This window comes from Ceratotherium simum, chromosome 15 (assembly GCF_057802395.1).
Source record: "Ceratotherium simum simum isolate JZ-2026a chromosome 15, ASM5780239v1, whole genome shotgun sequence".
Taxonomy (NCBI): domain Eukaryota; kingdom Metazoa; phylum Chordata; class Mammalia; order Perissodactyla; family Rhinocerotidae; genus Ceratotherium; species Ceratotherium simum.
Genome location: NC_141914.1, coordinates 11,569,548 through 11,591,848, shown reverse-complemented (window position 1 = coordinate 11,591,848; position 22,301 = coordinate 11,569,548). Strand labels below are relative to the sequence as shown.

The window sequence follows — 22,301 nt, the reverse complement described above, 5'->3', positions numbered from 1 at the left end:
TCTAGCTCGGTCCCTACTTCTCAAACTGTGGAAGAGACCAACATTGAAAGCTCCTCCCGGTGCCCATTCCCAACTCCAAATTAAATCGAGGCAAAGGGAAAGAAAAAGTTGGAGTATTTTGAAGGTAACAGTAAGAATGAGTTCCATTCTGTTAATAGTTTTGACACAGGTTGACTTGGCAGAACCTTCCCTTTGCTTGAATTTCCATTTTATCCTTCATATATCTGAGTAAACAATACTTAATATTTGATATTACTTGATATTTTCAAAATGTTAGCCATCATCTGAAATGTTTCACCATACGCTAAATAATATAATTAAGCATTAACCAGAGGTCCAAATTTAGTGGGCACAATCACATGTGTCTTAATTATTTGTCAGTACTTGTGCCAGGACTACTCAACAGAGAGTTTAAAGGATGGCTGCCCCTAGGGGCTTAACGAAGTGATTACAGGCTTATTAGGAAACATGGAAAGACAAGAGTCCCAGGTCTTGTTCTCTACCACTTGCAAATTAAGTAGCTGAAAAAACATATATACACAGGTTTGCTATGGGTGGAGCAATTTTCCAAGTATATATACTACATGCAGACATGCACACTCATTTCCATTTAGTAAACTGAGGAAAATAAATAGTAGAATTCTGTAAGTGTTCTCAACTCTATATGTCTTTAAAACAACCTGGAAGATCTATAAGCTATAACCCTCGACCAAATCCATATCGCATTCTGGTGAATAAAATCTTATGCAAGAAATAATATTTATGTGTGGGCATATTAGCACACAGTTGCCAAAACATCATTTGTTAAAATAAATGATCATTGAATATGCCTGGTAAATGTTGCATTAAAAAAAATGTTTCTACCTTCAGGGAACTCATATACCAGGGCAAATGACATAGAGTCAAATATTTAGAATATAGTATACCAAGTACTCCCATTTTCCCCAAATCCAAATTTTAAATGGTCTCTCAAGCTCTCAAATCAAATTTTGAGATGCACCAGAGGGGCATCCAGTTCCCTATCTGCTGAGATGAGAAATCAAATCCCTAATCAGAGCTCACAGGCAAATTCATTCTCACTGCCAGTATGGATCTGGGATGCAGTTAATTCTCAGTGATTAACAACTTTTGAGAATCAGAATTCAGACCACTATACTATAAAATTTCTCTCGATAATCCAAATGAATTACTCTGACTTGCCAAGAAATTTCAAAAAAATTAACAATTAAGCCAGCTGATTTTTTCCAAGTAAGAGGGGAACAATATGCCATTAACTCCAACAGAATATGATTGATGAAAATCACACAAGGGTATTAACTGACACTTTTGACAAATTTTGCATTCTTCAGATATTTTTTCCCCTGAAAGCAATTTAATATATAAACTGCTTTTTATCCATGTAAGACATTTCTTTCTATGAATAAATATCAAACCGGGGATAAAATAATATCTTTTATTAATTTAGCCTAGAATTTATCTCTAGAAAAATATATTTGCTCTAGTCTAAGTAAATATGAATGGTATGGGAAAACATTTGGGAAGTGATAGAGAGGGGAAAGAAAGCACTAATTAAAGAAAAGAAGTGGGGGTACATCAAAAGGACGCAGGCATTGACCTCAAAGAGCCCTTGATGGCCAAAGCTGGAAATTTTAAGCAGCAAAATAATTTATAATATGGGATTATAAAGCGGCCCCCCCCCAAAAATCCATATGTCCATACTGATATAAATAGTTGAATAAATAACTTTTTTCCTTACCAAAGAATTGCAAAGAATATATAGTACATACCACCCCCCTCCAAAAGGTGGAGCTTAATTCCCCTCCCTTTGAGTGTGAGCTGGACTTAAGTCACTCAGTTCTAACAAATAAGGTATGGAAAGTGGGAAAATAGTAACTTCACAGTGAAAAAACCAGGCAGACATCACCTAAACCAAGTGATCAAGGCTAACATATGTCATGTACCCTTAATATGATGAGAAAGGTTCTTCACTTGTGTAGTATTTTGCCACAAAACCCACAACCCCAATCTAATTAGGAGAGAAACAACAGACAAAGCCAAATTGAGAGAGTCAATAAAAGTCTGATCATTATACCTCAAAACTGTCAAGGTCACAAAAACAAGGAAAGACTGAGAAACCGTTGCAGATTAGAGAAGATTAAGGAGATATAACCACTGAATGCAATGTGGTATCCTGGGTTGGTTGGGATAGAAAATAAAAACTATGGAAAAACTGATGAAATTCAAATAAAATCTGTAGTTTAGTTAACAGTATTTTACCACTGCTAATTTCTTAGTTTTGACAAATGAACCACAGTTATATAAGATGTCGACATAGGGAAAGTTGGATGAAAGTAAGCAGGAACTCTCTGTAATATTCTTGCGACTTTTCTATAACTCTAAAATTATTTTTTTTAATTTAAAAAAAGAAATTTAAAAATACAACATATGCAAACATGTAGAACGCAATAAAAGCAGTCCTTTAAGGAAAATTTATAGTCATAAACACTGATATTAAAATGAAATGTTGAAAATTTATGAAATAAGGGTAAAATCTAAGAAGTTAGAAAAATAAAACAACAAAGAAAATAACAGGAAAATATAATGGAAATAAATGAAATAGAAATTATATAAACAATAGAAAAGGTTAAAGTCAAAAATTGACAAGACTAATAAAATTAACAATAGACAAACTGGCAAAATTAAATGAGAAAAAGTGTTACTATGAAAAACGTGGCATAACTATAAATAAAGCAGAGATTTGAAAAGATAATATCAGCAACTTTATGCAAATGGATTTGAAACAGTTTTCTGGGAATCTTTTCTTTACAAAACTGTCACACACACACAAAAAATAGAAAGCTTAAAGAATCCTATAATCATTAAACAGACTAAATAATAGTTAAAAACTTTCCTACACAGACACACACACACACACACATACACACACACTCAGCGGGCCCAGATGGTTTTCTAGATGAATTCTACCAAATTCTAAGGACAGTGTCACCTTGGTATTAAAACCAGGCAAAGATAACGTGAGGACAAAATTTCACTCAGGAGAGTAGATACGATAATCTAGACAAAATGTTAGTAAACCAAGTCTAGCAATGTTTAAACAGATAATATACCATGACTGTGCTAATCATGTCCTCCAAGAAGCAGACACCAAGATGGGATAATATGTGCAAGAGATTTATTGAGGGGAAACTCCTGTGAAGGATAAAGGTGAGGAAACAGAAGTCAGACAGGAGGAAATGGAGTACAAAGAGCCTCAGACTGCAGTGCAGTTCTAAGAAGGTTTTGGCAAGACCCTTGGGGAATCCTTCAGCCAGGCACCCACCAGAGGATGCCCGAGACTCTCAGGAATGAGCCTGCATTAGCATCACCACTGTGCTCAATCATCGGCTGAGTAAATAATGGCTGAGCATCAGGTGAGATCAACCATGGCCTGGGTAAGCATGGCCATAACATGAAGGTGGTGGTTAATCCAGAGGGCAGCAACTGAGGCTGTCAATCAACTCTACTCTGCACAGCAGGAGATCTGAGCCCTACATTTTCATGGCTACCACAGTGACCAAGTTGGATTTTCTCCAGGAATCCAAAGGTTTAATATTAGAAAGACCTATAAATGTGACTTACCACACGTGTTGGACCCAAATCTGTGTGTGTGTTCAGATTCCCTTGGCTCAAATGCTTCACAGACCTTACCATCACTGTCAGGACCTGATTAGTCATTTGCCCTGATTAGTACCAGACCCTCCCTTTTGGCCACCACTGCAGAACTGAGCCAACCAGCCATATACCTGGAGTGTCTGACATCTCATACTTCTGCGCTTGAAGGAAACACCATACTGCAGGGCATAGAACCTGGTATTCTGAGCTGCCATCAAAGGGACTAGATGAAGAAACGTGGATATATAGGATCGTTTACTTCCTGTGGGGTAAACTTCAACCAAAAGGAAACAGATATGGACAGACGAATTCCCCCTCCCCTTCCTTCCTCCCATGTACTGCTTGGAGACACAGTTCTCTATACAGCCTGTTCAGAAAAGTCCCTGATGCTGAGCAAATGCAGCTACCAAGAGAACTGCTGGGTCGCTTTGGCTATTCATCAAGCAGTAGCCAGCATGCTAATCCATCCCTACACAAAGCTCCCCACCTTCCCTTGCCTCACTTCCATTTTCCTTCTCTCTCACTGTTCTGGGTTTGCGCCTCCCAAATAAAACACTAGCATTTTAATCCTTGCTTCAGGTTCTGTTTCCTAGAGAACCCAGGTTAAGACAACACATTAAACAGATTAAAAGTGAAAAGCCAATCATCTGAATAAATGAAGAAAAAATTGATAATATGCAAAATAATCTTAAAAACTCATTAAATGAGCAAAAGACTTTTTTAAATATGATAAAGCATATACTTGAAAAACCTATAACAAATATAGTCTTCAATGGGGAAATAGAAATACTCCCTTTAAAATCAGATATAAGGTAAGGATGCAGAATCAGGCAGGAACTGAGCAGCAAATAGGCCAATAAATTGAGGTATTCAAGAATAGTTTACTAATGTGGTTATTTACAAAGCAATGGGCAGAGTTAAAGGAAACTAACAAGGATGAAACTGCACCCCCAAGGCTAGAATCAGGGAAGAGAGTGCTTATTACCCTGGGTTGAAGGAGCAATTTACCAGATTTAGAGAGGTTAGAGGTCTGCAGGACATGAGCTATGCGCTTTAGTAGAGGGGTACAGCCAACCCTCAGTGACCCAGGAGATTTGTGGGTGTGTTGACAAAATCTTGAAAGTTCTTCCTAATATACCCATAGTGGGTTGACTAGTGTCTCATCAAAATTCATGTCTACCTAGAGCCCAGAATGTGAGCTTATTTGGAAATAGAGTCTTTGCAGATGTAATTAAGGTAAGGATCAAGACAAAATCTCACCGGATTAGGCTGTACCCTAAGTCCAATGAGAGACAGGAAAGGACACACAGACACACAGGAAGGCCATGAGAAGGAGGCAGAGACTGAAGTGATGCTGCCGAAAGTCAAGAAATGCAAGCAGTCACCAGAAGCTGGAAGAGACAAGGAAGAATACTCCCCTAGAGCCTTCGAAGGCAGTATGGCCTTGCTGACACCCTGATTTCAGACTTCTAGCCTTCAGAACTCTGAGAAAATAAGTTTTTTTTTTTTTGTGAGGAAGATCAGCCCTGTGCTAACATCTGCCAATCCTCCTCTTTTTTTTTTTTTTGCTGAGGAAGACAGGCCCTGGGCTAACATCCGTGCCCATCTTCCTCCACTTTATATGGGATGCCACCACAGCATGGCTTGACAAGCGGTGCGTCGGTGCACCCGGGATCCAAACCGGTGAACCCTGGGCCACCGCAGCAGAGCGCGTGCACTTAACCGCTTGTGCCACCGGGCTGGCCCCAAGTTTTTGTTGTTTTAAGCCACCATGTTTGTGGTAATTTGTTATGGGAGCCTTAGGAAACTAATATAATACCCACATTTGGAAAGAAATCATTTTTCTCCTTTTTTTCTTCCCTGGGGAGTAGTAGGAAAGAAACAGGAACATAAATAACAGAGTTGACTCTACAGTGGAAGTACAGCTAACACAACTGTACCTTGAACTGAGAGCAATCATCCAAAGCCCCCTGATGTATTCCCTCTTAGAAACACACACACACACACACACACACACACACACACACACACACAGACACCAACTAACTGGTGTAAACACTGGAATGGAATTCTTAACAGATTTAAAAAAAAACACTTCAGCCCAGTTGTCTAACAAAAACTGCACACAGCTTAATGTCTACCCCTGGCCAATAACTCAGGCTAAGAAAATGAGAATAGAATACAAAATACCCAGACCTCAAAGAGTTCCTTGATGTGAGGTGGTGGCACTAGTGGTTGTAATAGTGGTCCTAAGTCTCAGATACAACAGGAACAAAAATCAAGAACCCATCACACATACTATGTCAGAGCAGTTTGACTGTTTAGTCACTAACTGAGCAAAATAAAGAAATGACACACTAAATACGCAATATATACCATAGTCCAAAAAGGGGTGAGGGTGCAGGAATAACATGCAAATGACTAAAAAATAAAATAAAACCCAACCTAGAATAAAACGGTTCAGAGAACAGAAAGAAAGCCTTCACTTATATTAAGTCCATTCTAGAAGATAATGCCCAGAACATGTATACAATAAAACAAGTAGACAAAAACAAGATAAATGAAAGAATAAGAAGAAAATGGAATTGTAGATCTAAGGGAAAAAAAAGGCATTAAAATTTCTAGGGAGAATAACAATATAGAGCTAGCTAAGTACAGAAGAAATACTACTGAAAGCCACCAATGACCATATATTTTATTATTATTATTTTTTTTGTGTGAGGAAGATCAGCCCTGAGCTAACATCCATGCTAATCTTCCTCTTTTTGCTGAGGAAGACCGGCTCTGAGCTAACATCTATTGCCAATCCTCCTCCTTTTTTTTTTCTCCCCCAAAGCCCCAGTAGATAGTTGTATGTCATAGTTGCACATCCTTCTAGTTGCTGTATGTGGGACGCGGCCTCAGCACGGCGGGAGAAGCAGTGCGTCGGTGCACGCCCAGGATCCGAACCCAGGCCGCCAGTAGTGGAGCACACGCACTTAACCGCTAAGCCACAGGACTGGCCCCATATATTTTTTTAAAAACCTACAGTTTTCCTTCTATGTGTCTCCTTTACTACTCACAAAGAAGACTTCACTTCTGACATTTGTGATCACCAAACGTGTGGGTTTTTTCCCCTACTAAGCAATCCTGTGACACCAGCTGAGTGTCCTACAATTTAACTCAATTCTGACACTATCTACCTGGATAGTCCCAGGAGACTGCTCCCCACTTCAGATGCCAATTGCAAGTGTAGGTCACCAGATTATCCACAACTTCTGTTCGACTTGGTTGTAAATTGGAGGTTCCCATGACCTCCTCCCCTTGGATTTGACTATTTGCTAGAGTGGCTCATAGAACTTAGGGAAACACTATACCAGTTTATTAAAGGATTTGATAAGGGACACAGATGAACAGCCAGATGAAGAGATACACAAGGCAAGGTCTGGGAGGGTCTTGAGCACAGGAGCTTCTGTCCCAGTGGAGCTGGGGTGCGTCAACCAGGTACGTGGATATGTTCACACACTTGGAAGCTCTCCGAACCCCATGATTTTGGGATTTTTATGGGGGCTTCATCACAAAGTCATGATCAATTAACTCCATTTCCAGCCCCTCTCCTGTCTCTAGAGAAGGGAGGATGGGGCTGAAAATTCCAAGCTTCTAGTCATGGCTTGGTCTTTCTGGTGACCAGTTCCCATCCAGGATCCATCCAGGGGCCCACTCCGAGTCTCCTCATTAGAACAAGAGATGCTCCTAGTGCTCTTATCATTTAGGAATTTACAAGGGTTTCAGGAACCCTGTATCAGGTGCAGCTCAAAGACCAAATATTAGAACAAGCCATGCTCCTAGTTATCTTATCACTTAGGAAATTACAAGGGTTTTAGGAGCTCTCTGCCAGGAACGGGGGCAGAGACCAATATATATATTTTCTATTATCTCACACCATAGTATAGAAAGATTTGACATACTCTGATAACTCAGATGAAAGAAGAAATGAATGCAATTCAATAGTGTTAAGCTGTAGAACATAGATGATGCAATAAAGGGATAATTGTTATCGGCCCTTCAAGTCAAGAGCCCTTCAAATCAAGCCTTTGATACATAGATAAATAGAAGAAAATTTCTCTGAAACGAAGACAAAATTGAATTGTTGATTAAAAGAACATCCAATGTTCCAGGACAAATTGATACAGAATGCTCAGGATCAAGGCATACCCTCATTAAGCTGAATATCAAATAAAAGGGGAGGGGAAATAAAATTTTACTTTTTTTGCCTAAACAATCAAGCAACAAAGAGGCAGCAGTGGCAAAGAGGAAAAAGTGTGACTTCTCCGCACAAGACAACAGAGAATGCTGACTCCATGGTGTTTTATTATCCTGTGGGTGTGTGCTGTTTTCATGGAGACAGCCAGTCTACACAGAAACACCTATGATGTTTTATTTCCTGTGGGTGTGTGCTGTTTCCATGGAGAGAGCCAGTCTAGGAGAGAAATGGAGCACCAGAAGGAGATATTTCTATTAAATGCCCTCAGGGAATTCCTTTTCTCCTCTTCCTTCCTACCTCCTCTCACTTCAACTTCAGGACCCTGTTGCATAATCTCTTCTGAGTTAGGTCCCCCAAAAAAGAACGAGGAAAAGGCACTTACTAAAGTAGCAGCCACTTTTGACCTGAGAAAAGCCCTGAAGCAACAAAATGCTGAGTGGCTACGAGAGAGCTGGGGAAAAGAAAAAAACTGAAGACCCAGTTCAAAAAAGCACGTGACCTGCCTTGAACAGAATTGAATATCTTGGATTGTCAGAATCACGGAATCCTCAGCTGTACCTTGAACAAATCAAAGTACAATTAGCAGGGCAGTAAGTTGAGATTGATGTTAAATGTGTCAACATACCATCAGCAAAATGACGGAAGGTAGGTGGAAGCCTGGGTAGTAAAATATTTACAGGTTTCTAGTTAATCTAGTGCATATTTCAGATTATTATCTTGTGACTAATTAACCCTCCTCATACAGTAAAACAGAAAATGAAACAAGGTAGTCTCTCCTCTAACTAAATCTATATACCATAAAAAGGTCAGATTATTAATTCTTCATATTAAAATTCATTTCCCAACTAGAAAAATTAGATCTATGTAACTAGTAAGTATGCATTCTTGCGTCAATTAGATGGCAAATATAAATAGCAACACAGAAATCAAATCTCAGATCCTTACTCACTTTATTTCCTAAACCCCAAACATTTCTCAACTTTATTCTAAAATGAGAATACCCACCGATACCTCGGCTCAGTTCATAGGAGGTGCTCAGCAAATGAGTCGCTGAGATTAAACCAACTTGGAAGCACGAGAGAAAAGATGGCAGGAAGGGTAAGGTAGAAGGCAGAGAGAAGTGGGAAGGAAAATACACTGCTTGGTTCCAAGAAGAGAGAGGTAGGCAAGACAACCTTGAGGCTGCTCAGCTGAGGGAGACCAAGGTAGAACTCTTCCAAGGAAAGGCGACAAGAATGTGTCAAACTACAGTGGGCAACCCTCAAAACTTCAAAAGGAAAAGAGGAGTAATGGAGTCTCTCAAATTAGGCTAAGGAAGAAAATAGGGATGGAGGAGACAAGAGGACTTGAAATAATTGGTGGCGGAGGAGGGAAGTTCAACCGACTTCGGGTTGTGGTGGGAGAAAACCATGGGGAGAGAATTTTTGCGTGGTATAGGAGGTACCTTAAGAAAACAGACTGCAAGAAGATAGCTGGAGAACACAGCAAATTTCTCAGAAAACAGCAGATGTGTCTGGAATCTTCAGAAAAGGAAATGAATAACAGTGGGGAAAGTACAGCAAGGGTATACTTGAATTTCATCGTCTATTTCTGCTGTCACGTCTCTGGAATTCACAGGCCAGACAAAAGGATGGTAAAAAGCCCTTCAACGACAACTTCCAGAACTGTGTCAGAGCACACAAAAATAAGAGCACAAGAATGTACAAGAATTAGAAATGTAATCCATGAAGCACACTTAGAATATAAAGTTGTTTTGCATATAAAATAAAAAGCTAAATTCAATGGGGAAAATTGGCTTGGAGGGCCTAGGTCTCTTCACTCTCAAATTTTAAAAAGACTAACTCCAAGACCAGAAAGCATAAATTAGAAGAGATATTTGTGGGTGTATGATCTCCTTTTCCCTTTCCAATGGAAAAGAAAATTTTCTTTCATTTAATTGTAAAGCTATGCAATATTTCAGCTGTGTTGGAAGCTAATCCTAAATATTTGATGTCATTAGCCATTTTGATTACTCTCAATCCCAAGATCAAAGCATATTTAGATAAGCATGATAGGATTCTTAAAATAGTGTTTGAGAATTTAGAATTCTATTGTAAACAATAACAACAACAACAACAAAATTCTGGAACAAACTGGCTTAGACAAAAAGGAAATTTTCTGAAAAACATAATTATGGGAGACTCAGGCTGATGATCCAGGACTCATGGTACCAGGTCCCATGTCTCTGCTTTGCCTCCCCTGGGTTTGCTCCATATACAACCTGGCTTTCCTCATGGTAATAAAGTGGCTGCAGAAGTCTCAGGCCTGACATCCACACACAACCAAACCCCGATGAAAAGGAGCTTCAGCCAGCACTTTTTGATGAGAAGTTTGTTTCCTAGAAGCCCAGGGAAACAATGTTTTGCATATCATTGGCTCATCTTGGTTATTTTCTCATCCCTCCCGTCACACTCACTTCCCCCACTCTCCAACTGGTTTCTCCTGGGAGCACTGTTTTAATAAATCATTTGTACCTAAATCTTTGGTTAAGGAGCTGCTTGTAGTAGCTAAGACACACAAAAAAATACACTGAAACCCCCTGGCAGGTTGTGCTTGAAAGCTCTGAGCTGCTCCTTCCCCCCCTCATGTCTCTGCTGAGGCTGGCATTTCACACGCATCTTCTCATACATTCCTTTTCCCAGGTTCCGTGTTCTGACCTGGCATCTTAATTCTCCTGCTCCTCTCAAATCTCTTCCATGTGCCCTCTGAAAACATCATTCCACGATAAACTGCCCTTGACCCATAAACTGCTTAGATTTCCGCTGCCTTCCAGGCCCCATTGAAACCTGCTTCATTCCCAAAGGCGCCATTTCCCCTGCTTCGCCTTTTTCTTAACAAGGGGCGACTCATTTCCCACCTTCTCTCACACCGGAATCTGCCAATAAAGCTGACCATCTCCTTCTACAACAATACTCTTTCCAAACCATCACTTCTGTATCTTCAGGGCTTCTGGATCTCACTGTGAGAACTGAAATTTCTTCTGAAGTGACCCTTGCTTCTACACAGGAGGATACTTAGGGAGTGTCAACTGTTTTTAAGCTGGGTGGGGCTTATATGGTTGGGTTACAGTATTCTTTATACATTTTCTAGGTATGAAATGTTTTTCAACAAATGTGTGGTGGCTTGGACCATCTGTCTTGGCTTTCTTACTTTCCTCCTTCATTTATTATCTACTAAATCCTGATCAGCTGCCATAAATTTTGAAAACTAGCACCAAAATCAGTCTCCTTCTCCATCCTCAATGTTAACAAAACTCTGGGTGATTTCGACGCCCATGTGCTAACAAACCCAAAACTGTGTAAGGAAAAAGTCAAGAACTCCAAAACTAGTCATTTCTCCACTTAACCTCTCATTTCCATAGGTGGATTCCTGCCCTTATCACTCAGAACTCCCTGAAATCTCAAACTCATCCTACCCTGACACGACCCCCTATCATCCAGTGTTCACCTCTTTTCTCCTCTCCACTACACCACCTTCTCCCTCCAATGACACTAACAGTCTTTTCCAAGCCTTGATTCCCTCAATGCTCCCATTTTCACTTAGGCTATTATATACTTCCTGGGTCTTTTTACAAAAACTATTTAACATTTTGAGCTTATTTGGGGGAAAAAAAGCCTAAACAGGTTTCTTTTCCTTGTTGCCAAGTTGATCTTGATAACAACAGAGCTGCTAGCTTAGCTCACATGTAATTAGATTTTTAATATAATTTGTCAATTTGTAAATCTCTAAGAGCAATGTTTAGCAACTGATGTGGTTACTTTAGAAGAAATTTAGATTCTCACAGTGAGACTAGCCAAGTGAACAGGAAAGAATGCTAGGCACAGCACCCCTAGACTGAATAAGGCTTTGGGTTTTCTCTTTCTCTCAAAAGACAAAAATGTGGTATAAAGGCCCGCTATTCCCAGTTAGCATGAATACAACCAACGATGAAATGAGTGGTAAACCAACACCTGTAAAGAATTTATCCTACAATTAACTTTAGTGTTTATTATTTTAAATTCTATGATGAAATTAAAAAGTGCTTTCAATTAAGAATATTAAGTACGTATCCTCTTAAATGGAGTAGAAGAAGGGAAGCTCCCCACATCCTCTCCCTACACCCACCTACTTTCTACCACGTACATCAGGAATTGGAGATGAATCCAGTTGTCACTGGCATTTAAACAACACTTGAGCCACTGAAGCAAGTGGGCTCCTGTTGATATCATCCAGACAGTTTTTCTCTAAGAAATGCTACGATGTTTTTGTTTTAATGGGCTACACAATCCTGAGGTCAAAGAGAGAAGGCTGGTCTCATTTCCATAATCAGCATTCCCAAACCACACAACATGCCCACAGCTTACAACCAGTTCTGGAAACAACTATCCATTACTCATCACAGTGGAAGTACCCTTTCTGAGGCTGGAAAACTAGCAAAAGGTCACAATGACTTTCCAGGGCCCCAAAGATTTGCATATGAGTGTGGACCCACTATTCCTAGGGAAACTGAGGAAGGCTGGAAGGAAGTATTGAGCGAGACAGGGGTTCCTTCTGGTTAATCTTGAAGCAATCCCTAGTAAAGTATTCCTGTGTTCAAAAGGAAAGAAACAGGAATTCTCAGAACTACCTGGGTAGAGCAAGAAGCTCTCGACAACTCCTTTGAAGTGATTCTGTAGAAGCCGTCGATCTGTCCCCTCCCTTCAACAGTACCACAAGCCCTAGTCAAAGGTACATGGGGAAGAGATTATTCCCCTGTACACTATACAGTCTGTCCACATACATCTTCAGAGGCACATCAAATCTGTAGATCTGAAATCTGCAGATTTCAGAGGCATAATTTGTATCTATTCCTTCAGCTGAGCTTTTATGCTTTTTCCACCAGGCCCCCATCCTAGTCAAGTGGGTAACATTTTACATGCTCTGCATACATCACATGTCAGCTCATAGCTGTAACCTCCACAGACGCTGACTTTAAATTGGCTAGGAAGTAGAAGCATGTTTCTGATATCCATCCTTCTAGTCTGAAGAGGTTTGGTATAAAAAGTTAGGTAAGAACAAGTTCACAGGAAAATGTAGTTTTGGATTTAAAAAAATATTGCCAACTCAGCTTGGGAAGGAAGGCAGAGGTTGATCAAAGGGTAAAATAGTAAAAGGAGAAATAAGATTCTAAGTAGGCAGAATTCAAAAATATGATTATAATAAACTCATCAATTACAGATCATTTCCTCTAGGAAAATCTATGAAAGAGTAAGAGAGATTTTCCCTTCCCAGAAATCCCTCTCTTCTCTAGCTGGCAGGGCTAATGGAGTATAAACCAGACAGGAGAAAAAATTTTTTCAATTAGAACACCTATAGAGAGAGGCTTAAAAAGATGAGGAGTTAAGAGAGCCTTCTCCATGAACATGTATCTTTGAAAAGATGTTAAAAGGCTGGATAATTAGTTATGAGCTATAATAGTCTCCATATAAGTTCCTATTTGATCTCCATTTAAAATCAGGAAGTGGAGGTTCAGAGAGTGAATAAATTGCTCAAAGTCACAAAGTTACTTAAGCAGTGAACCTGGTCCCATTCCAAAGCCCATCCTCTTTCTACCCCGGGCTGTGTGCATCGTCAAGAGACTGAGAAGCCAATTATCTTTTGGGCGTGTCCAGGTGTGACCATTTCAGCCACACATCTTAGGTGAAATGTTGTTTCTGGATGCCCTTGCCTTCCAAGTGGGCACTCAAACCCAGATATATAAGGTAAATAAAGTCAACAACCAAAAAATTGATCTTACAAAGCTCTTTCACTTTTTGCTGCCCACAAAGATGGCTTATGCAATAAGAAAGACCCCCTCACCCCCACACACACAAGGAGCTCTCCTGTGGTTCACTTTGTAATTAACAGAAGTCATTCAATAAGTGTTGGCGATGTGGCAGGAAATTTGCTAAGTATGTTATAAACATTCCTTTACCGGATCCTTGCAATAACTCTATAAAATACATACTAATATGTCCATTTTACAGATGAGTAGATTGAGGGTCAAGGAATTGAATAATTTATTCCAAATTCATAGCAAGTGGCAAGGCCTAAGTATAAAGCACCTGCTCTTAACTTCATACCACGTGTCCTGGAGGACAGAGAATATGGCCCAGGTATGTGCTTTAACCAGTTTATTCTCCTCCTCAGATATCTAATAGATTCATGTTGCCCATGTTGGGGCCCAGGGCAAGCCACCCCAAAATATCCCACAACAGCGTATTGATTATTTCGAATTAAAGTCATGTGAGAAGCAAAAAGGTGATTCTGACTCTCCTGTCTCTGTTTTCCCTAAAAGCAGGAAATAAATCTCCCATGTGAAAGGTACTCCTCCTGCATCCTTATCACCAGAGCTGGGGAATTCAGGGCCAAGAAGCCTGCATAAACAAACCTTGCTAATTTACTACCTCAAGCCTAAACTCTGCTTAAATTTCTTGCTATTTACATAACTCAAATCTAAGTTTCTTTGTCCTGTCATTCCTCATAAATTTATTGTTCCTTTGTGTAAAAGATATACATACTGCCTGCTTTGTTCACTCTCCGAGCATCATTTCTCTATGATCTCCAATATTTACACAATGAAATGGAGTTTTCTCCTGTTAATCTGGTCTTACACCAATTTTATTATTAGTCCAGCCATAAGAAAACAGGAAGGGGGAAAAAGGGATTTTCCCCGCCCCTGACACTGACAAACATATCAAAATAAAATTTAAGATACAAAATCTGGTCCCAGGCTATCATTCTAAAATGTCTGCCCTTCATCCCTATCTTCATACACAATAGGATTCTGGTCATAGTCACTTACCTGTCTCCTGACTGTGCTCTGTGCTTAATCCACACTGCTTCCTCCACCTGGGATATCTTTTCTGTCAACATCCACCTATCAAAGCCATTTCCATCTTTCAAAGTCACACACAAACCTCACATCTTCCATAAAGCTTCCTGAGATCTTCCTCCAAACTACTTTCCTTTACATTCCCATTGCAATGTCATCACTTCTACCGTGGCATGTATCATGCTTGGCCTCTTATAAGTTATTAGATTAAGCCCATGGCTGACTGAGACTCTTTTTTCTTTACCTACACACTTATATGCACATATGCCTGCTCCACCTGATAGGTGTGATAGGCAACCTCTAGGATGTGCCCAGTAATCTGCCTCCTAGAATTCATACCCTTAAGTAGTTTCACCCCCCTTGAATCTAAGCTAGATCTAGTGACTCACTTCCAGCAAATAGAATGCAGCAGAAGTGATGAGATATCACTTCTAGGATAAGTTTACAAAAAGACTGATTTCCATCTTAGGCTCTCACTGCTCTCTTGTTCTGGGGAGCCAGCTGCCCTGCTGTGAGCTGCCCTATGGAGAGGTCCACATGGCACAGAACTGAGGGAGGCCTCTTGCTCACAACTAGCAAGGAACTAAGGCCTTCACATCCAACAGCCCACAAAGAACTGAATCCTTCTAACAACCATGAGGGTGAACTTGGAAGTAAATTCTGCTTCTATCAAGCCTTCAGAAGAGACTGCAGCCTCCTGAGAGGCCTTGAGCCAGGGGCACTCATCTAAGCTGTATATACATTCTCAATCTACAGAAACCATGAGCTGACTGCTTGCTGTTTTAAGGTACTACATTTTGGGTCAATTTGCTACATAACAATAGATAAATGGTACAGTAGGTGTACAATGCATCTGAATTATTTTAGGATACACAGATGTAATGAAAGGGATATCCATCCCCAAAGAAGTACAAAAACTTCACTCCTGTCAAAGCTATAAAAAAGCTATGAACACATCGGTTTACAATTCAAAAGAGTTGAGTTGTCTCTTCGCCAGGAATTTATAACCAGAGAGAGTTCTAGAAAAGACTCATTTCTGAATGCCCACTATCAAAAGGGAGCGATCCACTCCATGTACCTAATACTATTCATGAAAAATGGTGTAGAGAGGATGTGGGTATAAACACTAAAAGCCCCTACTCATCAAAAGCTCTATGAGCTCAGATATTAGGATCCTTGTTTGACAAAGTGTAAAATTAATGTTCAGACTACCATCTCACACAGTACCCATGCTATCTGTCTTTAAATTAAGCACAGTACAAGTCCACTCTCCTGAAAAAAGGAAGAACAAAATGGGTTGTTTATTGGAGAAACTTATAAAAAGGTAATCATGTTACTTGCAAAAAAACCCATTGACCATAGATAGTCATTGCTATAGACTCTAGAAAAGACTAACTTCTTAACATTTCCAAGGAGTTAACTATCATTCCATGGTGAAACTCTCTAAAATAAAAAATGGCACAATGGATGGAGTCTCTCAAATCAATACAAATAACAGTGTCACAAATAATCCTTCCTCCCCCCAAATGAGGTAGAAAGCCAAAGAAAACCTTGTGAATGAAAAAGTTTCTCTAAATTCAGGTTTTGAAAAGAGAGTAACCAAAGTTAGAAAGGTATTATCAAGGATGAATTCAAAATTAGGACAGTCTAGTTTGAGTTAAGGCTAATGAGAAGAGTTAAGAATGAGAGAGGACTTTGTAAAACCACGCGTGGAGCTCGTGCTGGAGAAGGATGGGCTCCACTGCTCAGCATGTATTTAACAGTTAATAGAATTCTTATTCTTTTTGCATCTTCCTACTAAAAAATGGCTCTTTAAGCTAAAAGTGATAGAACAAAGAATGTTTAAGGATGAACTGAAGGCCCAAGTAGAGTGAGGATTTCCAATTCCTGGGCCCAGAATAAACAACACAAGATGTAAAAAGAACTTGCTTCGCAATTGTAATTATGGAGTCCTTATCAAATTCCTCAAGATTGTGCCATAGGCTATCTTTAAACACAAGTACACTGTTAATGATAAACTTAGCTGCTAGTTTTCTTGAGTCACGCAGACAACTCGGGTTGAGTTAGTCACAGAGTGGATTGACACCCAGTCACTTTACACCCATTTGATCTTACTGGTTGTTTAATGCTGGGTTTTAAACTGGCTAGTGCCCCTGCCTTAAGGGTTGAATATACTCTCACTCATGGATAAATATTAAATCTATATTGTGTAGATGAAAGCTAATCCTGCCATTTAACTCTCTAGAAATAATTATGGCAACTGAGAGAGTCTGGTATAGACCATAGCTGTCTATATCTGATAACAGCTGGACAGAAGGGATATAAGCATATCATAATTAATCTTGTTGAGAAAGACCAATAAGGAATAAGACCATTGGGGTACAAATCCTGGTTGCTATACTTATGTTTATGGCATTGGACAGAAATGAGAATAAAACCTCTTGGATGGTTGGAGGATTAAACAAATTAATGTGTATAAAAGTGTGTAGAACAATGACTGGCATATAATACATACACAATAAGTTTTAACTTTTATAAAAGCCTTGGAACTCAGAAATGAGGCCCCTTACCAATAATTACCAGATGGAGTTTTAGAATTTCCAAAGGATTTTTGCCTTATAATCAAAAGGGGTAAAAGTCTTGGTAATAAAAAATATTCATATTTTTATTGTCTACAGTTACCACAGGCAAATAATGTATCTCAGAGGAAAACAGTTAACTACCAATAGCATCTTAGCCCTTAGAACTCTATTCCAGTATACTCACCAGGAGATGATCTTTCCAGTAAGCTACTAGGTCAGGAAACAGCGTGATTTTTTTTTTTTTTTTTGTGAGGAAGATCAGCCCTGAGCTAACATCCATGCTAATCCTCCTCTTTTTGCTGAGGAAGACCGGCTCTGAGCTAACATCCATTGTTAATCCTCCTCTTTTTTTTTTTCCCCCAAAGCCCCGGTAGATAGTTGTGTGTCATAGCTGCACATCCTTCTAGTTGCTGTATGTGGGACGCGGCCTCAGCATGGCCGGAGAAGCGGTGCGTCGGTGCGCACCCGGGATCCGAACCTGGGCCGCCAGTAGCGGAGCGCGCGCACTTAACCGCTAAGCCACGGGGCCGGCCCACAGCATGCTTTCTATATTGTGTCTTAGCGTTGTATGAATTTGAGATTGACTCCAGGATTATGCATGTTCTATATTTACTAAGATATAGTTTTCAAAAAGGGTTTTGTAATATACACTGCACTAGCCATGTTTGGATGTTTGGAAGTACTTGTCACACCTCAAAATCACCAACATTAGATATTTTAAGTTTTTTCCTAATAAAAAGAGGCATCTTTGTCTTATATTAATTTGAATTTATAATTTTTTAAACAAATGAGACATCTTTGCTAAATATTTTAGCTTGTTGCCTATGTTACTTAGAAACATACCTTGAGGGGATTTTTGCAATTATATCAAAAGTGATGGTAAAAATTTTTTACATAATTGTAGGTAAATGATCATTAAATGTTTTAGGTTTTTTTAAAAAAATATAGCACAGCTTTAAAAATAGTATAAATTCTTTAGAGATCAGATGATTAGATGAAATGGTTCAAGGAATACATAAATCAAGGAAGTCTATTTAAATATGGAAAATGTTCTTAAAAATACTCTAAATGCAGACCGACGTGGGGATTGAGTGGGCTGGGATAGCATGGAGGGGAAGACCCATTTTAACTATAATAGATTTCAAAGAAAAAAATATGCCTACGGTAATCCCAAAACAAGGAGTAAAAATTTAAAGATATAACAGGGAATAGAATGTTCAATGAAGTTTTGAACTTTGTATAAGACAGTGGTATTTTTCAAGAGAAGAAATACTTACTTTCCTAATTTGAAATTGTGTTAAATCTTATCACCCGACAGATAGAAATACTACCCGTCAGTCTTAGCAACATTGATTTTGTATAATTGACAGGACATTCTAGTGATTACAGCTAAGGCAGTTAGAGGAGGGGACAGAAGAAGGCAAGAAGGTTTTTGTCTTCAGAGGTGTTCTCTGCAATGCCTCTCCTCTAGGTTAAATTAGATAAAAAGGATCCCACTTGTCAAAGATGGTGTGTAGGACAGAAGCTGGGTGGCAATGGAGAAGACACCCTATCTGAAACACAAAGTACTAAGGTAATAAAGCTGTAAGTTCATATTTGCATATCTCCAGTTTGTATCTTAATATTTCATTGGTTGGGGATTAGTAGTTTGAACTCTAAACAGCTGACAAGGAGAGATGTACAATTAAACACTACAAGATTCCAAGATCAAGAGCAAAGGAAAAGCAACCCCCATTACTCAGAATTTAAAAGTAAGCCTCTGAAGAGACATTTAACAGTTTTTACAGAGAAGAATTCTGAAACTGGAGAGATGACAGGAAGCTGCACCTGCTAGCCACATCTTATGCTTCAACAGAGACAGATGCAATGGAGGGCATCATCACAAAGACCCACTACAAACGAGCATCCAGAGAAGAGACGGCCTCCAAGGGTAAGGTCAATCTCAAAAGAAAGAAAAATACATATTTTTAAAGATCATGGAGTAAAAGAAGCCCTAAAATATGTATTGAGAACTTTAGTTTGGGCTAAATCAGAGGGATTTCTAACACACAAATACCACAAGTGAATACCAATGAAAGGTGTGCATATGTTAGAAAGATAGTACTGTGTTGGAAAGGAGAACTCAAAGTTAAAGAAAACCAGAATAGCAGGCATTTTAGGATGACATCTATTTTTGGCTCCAATTAAGTGGAATGAACTCGGACCCCAGTTTTCTTTTCTAGGGGAGTCAGGTCAGAGCCCTAGAGAGTCTATACCCAAGGGCCAGTTGCACCTGGGAGAAGTTGAGAAACACTAGGGTTTTTCCTGAGTAGGCAATTTGGTCTTCTCAGAGCTTAAAAGAAGTCAGGAAGTAACTGGGCACTTTGATAGCCCCTAGGCTGCTGCTGGGGAGCTTCTCAGAGAAGAGATATTCATTCCCACCAGGTTGGGGCAAATCTTTCCATGTCTGGAGTTGGAAGTCAGCCACAGAGATTCATTCAAAGCCTCAAAGAAGAGGGTTTTATTATGTAACAGTTTAGAACAAAGTTTCCACTTCTAGACAAGTCTTTGGGAATTTCCAATTGATTGACAGCCTCAGGAGGGAAAATAACTTTAACAATGTAGACCTGGTTACTGACCACAGCAAGGAGGAGCCACCCAGGATCCCCAGTTATTGATCAAAATATTCATACAGCTGTGGTCTCCTCTAAGCATCTGCAGGAAAACTAAAGCCAGGAATTGATCCCCTCTCCAGCACAGGCCAACTGATAGAGCATGCTGCTGGGCCGCACGCTGAAACTGGGCAGAGCTCTCATCCATGGACTTTAATTTACTTTAAGAACCACCAGACTTTTAGGACACTCAGTATTATAATAAGATATAACAGTATCATATTATGATATGATTAGGAAATTGCCTCTTACATCTATATTCCGAAATAATAATGATCAATATTTGTTGAACACTTTCTACATACTAGGCACCTTGCTAAGCACTTTCATACGTTTCATTTAATCGTCACAACAAACCTAGGATGTCCCATCTACCCCATTTTACAGATTAGGAAGCTGAGACTCAGAGAAAAATACTCAGCTGCCCAGTGGTGGAGCTGGTATTCACACCAAGGATTATTTGACCCTGAAGACCATGATTTTGACCACTACACTTTATTACATCTTTTAATTGAAATATGCTTACAAATGTGGGAGATGACATCAGTTTACTGTTTTGGACACAAATGATTTCCTCCAAGTTTCTGGGAAGTGAGGCAACTCAAGTTTGCTTTGTCAAGTACCAGTAACACAGAAAACCTAAATTATCTTTTAGTAATTTTTTTTTCCACTGTCCAAAGTCTCAAATAATAGGAACTTAATGAGAATTAAATCTTAACTTGGTGAATCCTTTCTTAGGCATTAAAAATGAAATTAACTTAATGGCTCTCCCTTGAGACTAGCAGACTTCAGCTTCTTATTTTAGAATTCAAAGATCACTTGATCCTTCTAGAAAACCACTACCACTTTTTTCCCCATAGAGGGGGGAAAAAGTGTATCCTTGGGGCAGCCAACAAGTCTCTATAGTGTAACTAGATGAACAATTATATGTAAGTAATTATAAGTAATTATAAGTAAGAATACACCTTCAGACATAAATTTCACCAAATACTTTTCAAAACAGACATTTCTCATTTATCCTTCAGTATCTTATCAGAACATTAGGACTTTCATCTTTTGCACTTTATCATTTTTGGTAAGTTCTTTTATTTGAAATATTTCGGCATGATCCTTCAAGACAACCTTTTATTAAGCATTTTTTTTACATATATGCACTATAGATATTTGCACTAAATCAATTTAAATAACCACTCCCAATTTTTTTCCTAACATAAAAATAAAATGTTAAGTAAAACTACACATTTTTGATTCATGCAAGCCCAGTTTTAAGTTCTAGGTAAAACAACTTAGAAAAAAATTCTCACCTTGCTTAGAAATTGCTATCTTTCAGTTGAATGCTAAGTAGTCCGTAAGAATAAAGGTTGAAGTCAGGTGTGAGCGAGAGGGTTGATGAACGCAGTGAGTCAGAGAGTGAAGTCTAAAGTGTGTTTGACTTTTTAACCTGTTAAGGAAACCAATGATGTTACGCACGACTCCTTCTTTCAATGTAAACCCCGCCCAGATTAGGATTAGTGCAGATTTCGAAAGTCCAGAAATCAGAATGCCTAGTTACAGATCATATAATGGAGCAGCTAAGCATTGACCTATGGAAGTGGTGCACTCTAGTTTCCACGCTCTGCGTGCCAGCCTTCATCGCCAGCGTGATTCAGGGAATTTCCTGCAGTGGGACTGCTCTGTGACTTCCATGTCCTGAGCAAACTTGTCTACTTTGCTACATAGTAGTAAAGAAAATTGTGCTGCTGGTTATAGCAGGTGATGACAGTTCTATGAAAAAGAGTCAGAACCCTACACAAAGTCATAGTTTATCCGATCCTACAATTCTCATTGAAGTTCTGGTTGCTATAACACCCAAGCTTAGCAAATATAGCTTCAGAGAAGAGACTTCTTTGTAAATACTTCCCTGAACTCCATGGGGGAGAGCTTAGCAGTGCCTTTATGCGATCACATTATGTATTGTTATGATCATTATTGGGTATTTTCTCTCTCTCTCTCAGTCACACACATGCACAGGTGTGTAGTAGATACTTGGGACCGTGCCTAACTCACCTCTGTAGCCCCAACAACGCCCCAACATAGTAGGCATTGTGCCTACTACACACTTGCACATAGTAGGTGGTCAATATTTGTTGAATGCATGGAAACAAAAGTTACAAAGTAAACAAAAAGATACTTCATGAAGACAATGGACTCTTCAACAGGGCTCTTCTGCCTGGATCAAAGGATATCATCCAAACCCTAGCAGGGCTCACAAAGCTCTTTATCATACGGCCCTGCCCAGCTTT

The 22,301-nt window shown here is 39.3% G+C and overlaps 1 protein-coding gene across 2 annotated transcripts in view; it reads right to left on the bottom strand.

Moving 5' to 3' along the window:
* Positions 1-21,448, bottom strand: part of HHLA2 (HHLA2 member of B7 family) — a 74,949-nt gene extending 53,501 nt beyond the window's left edge. For both annotated transcript variants that reach the window (XM_087439559.1, XM_087439560.1), the window contains exon 1: positions 21,324-21,448. The gene's annotated coding sequence lies outside the window, so the exon portion shown is untranslated. The remainder of the gene's footprint in view (positions 1-21,323) is intronic.
* Positions 21,449-22,301: the final 853 nt, after the last annotated feature.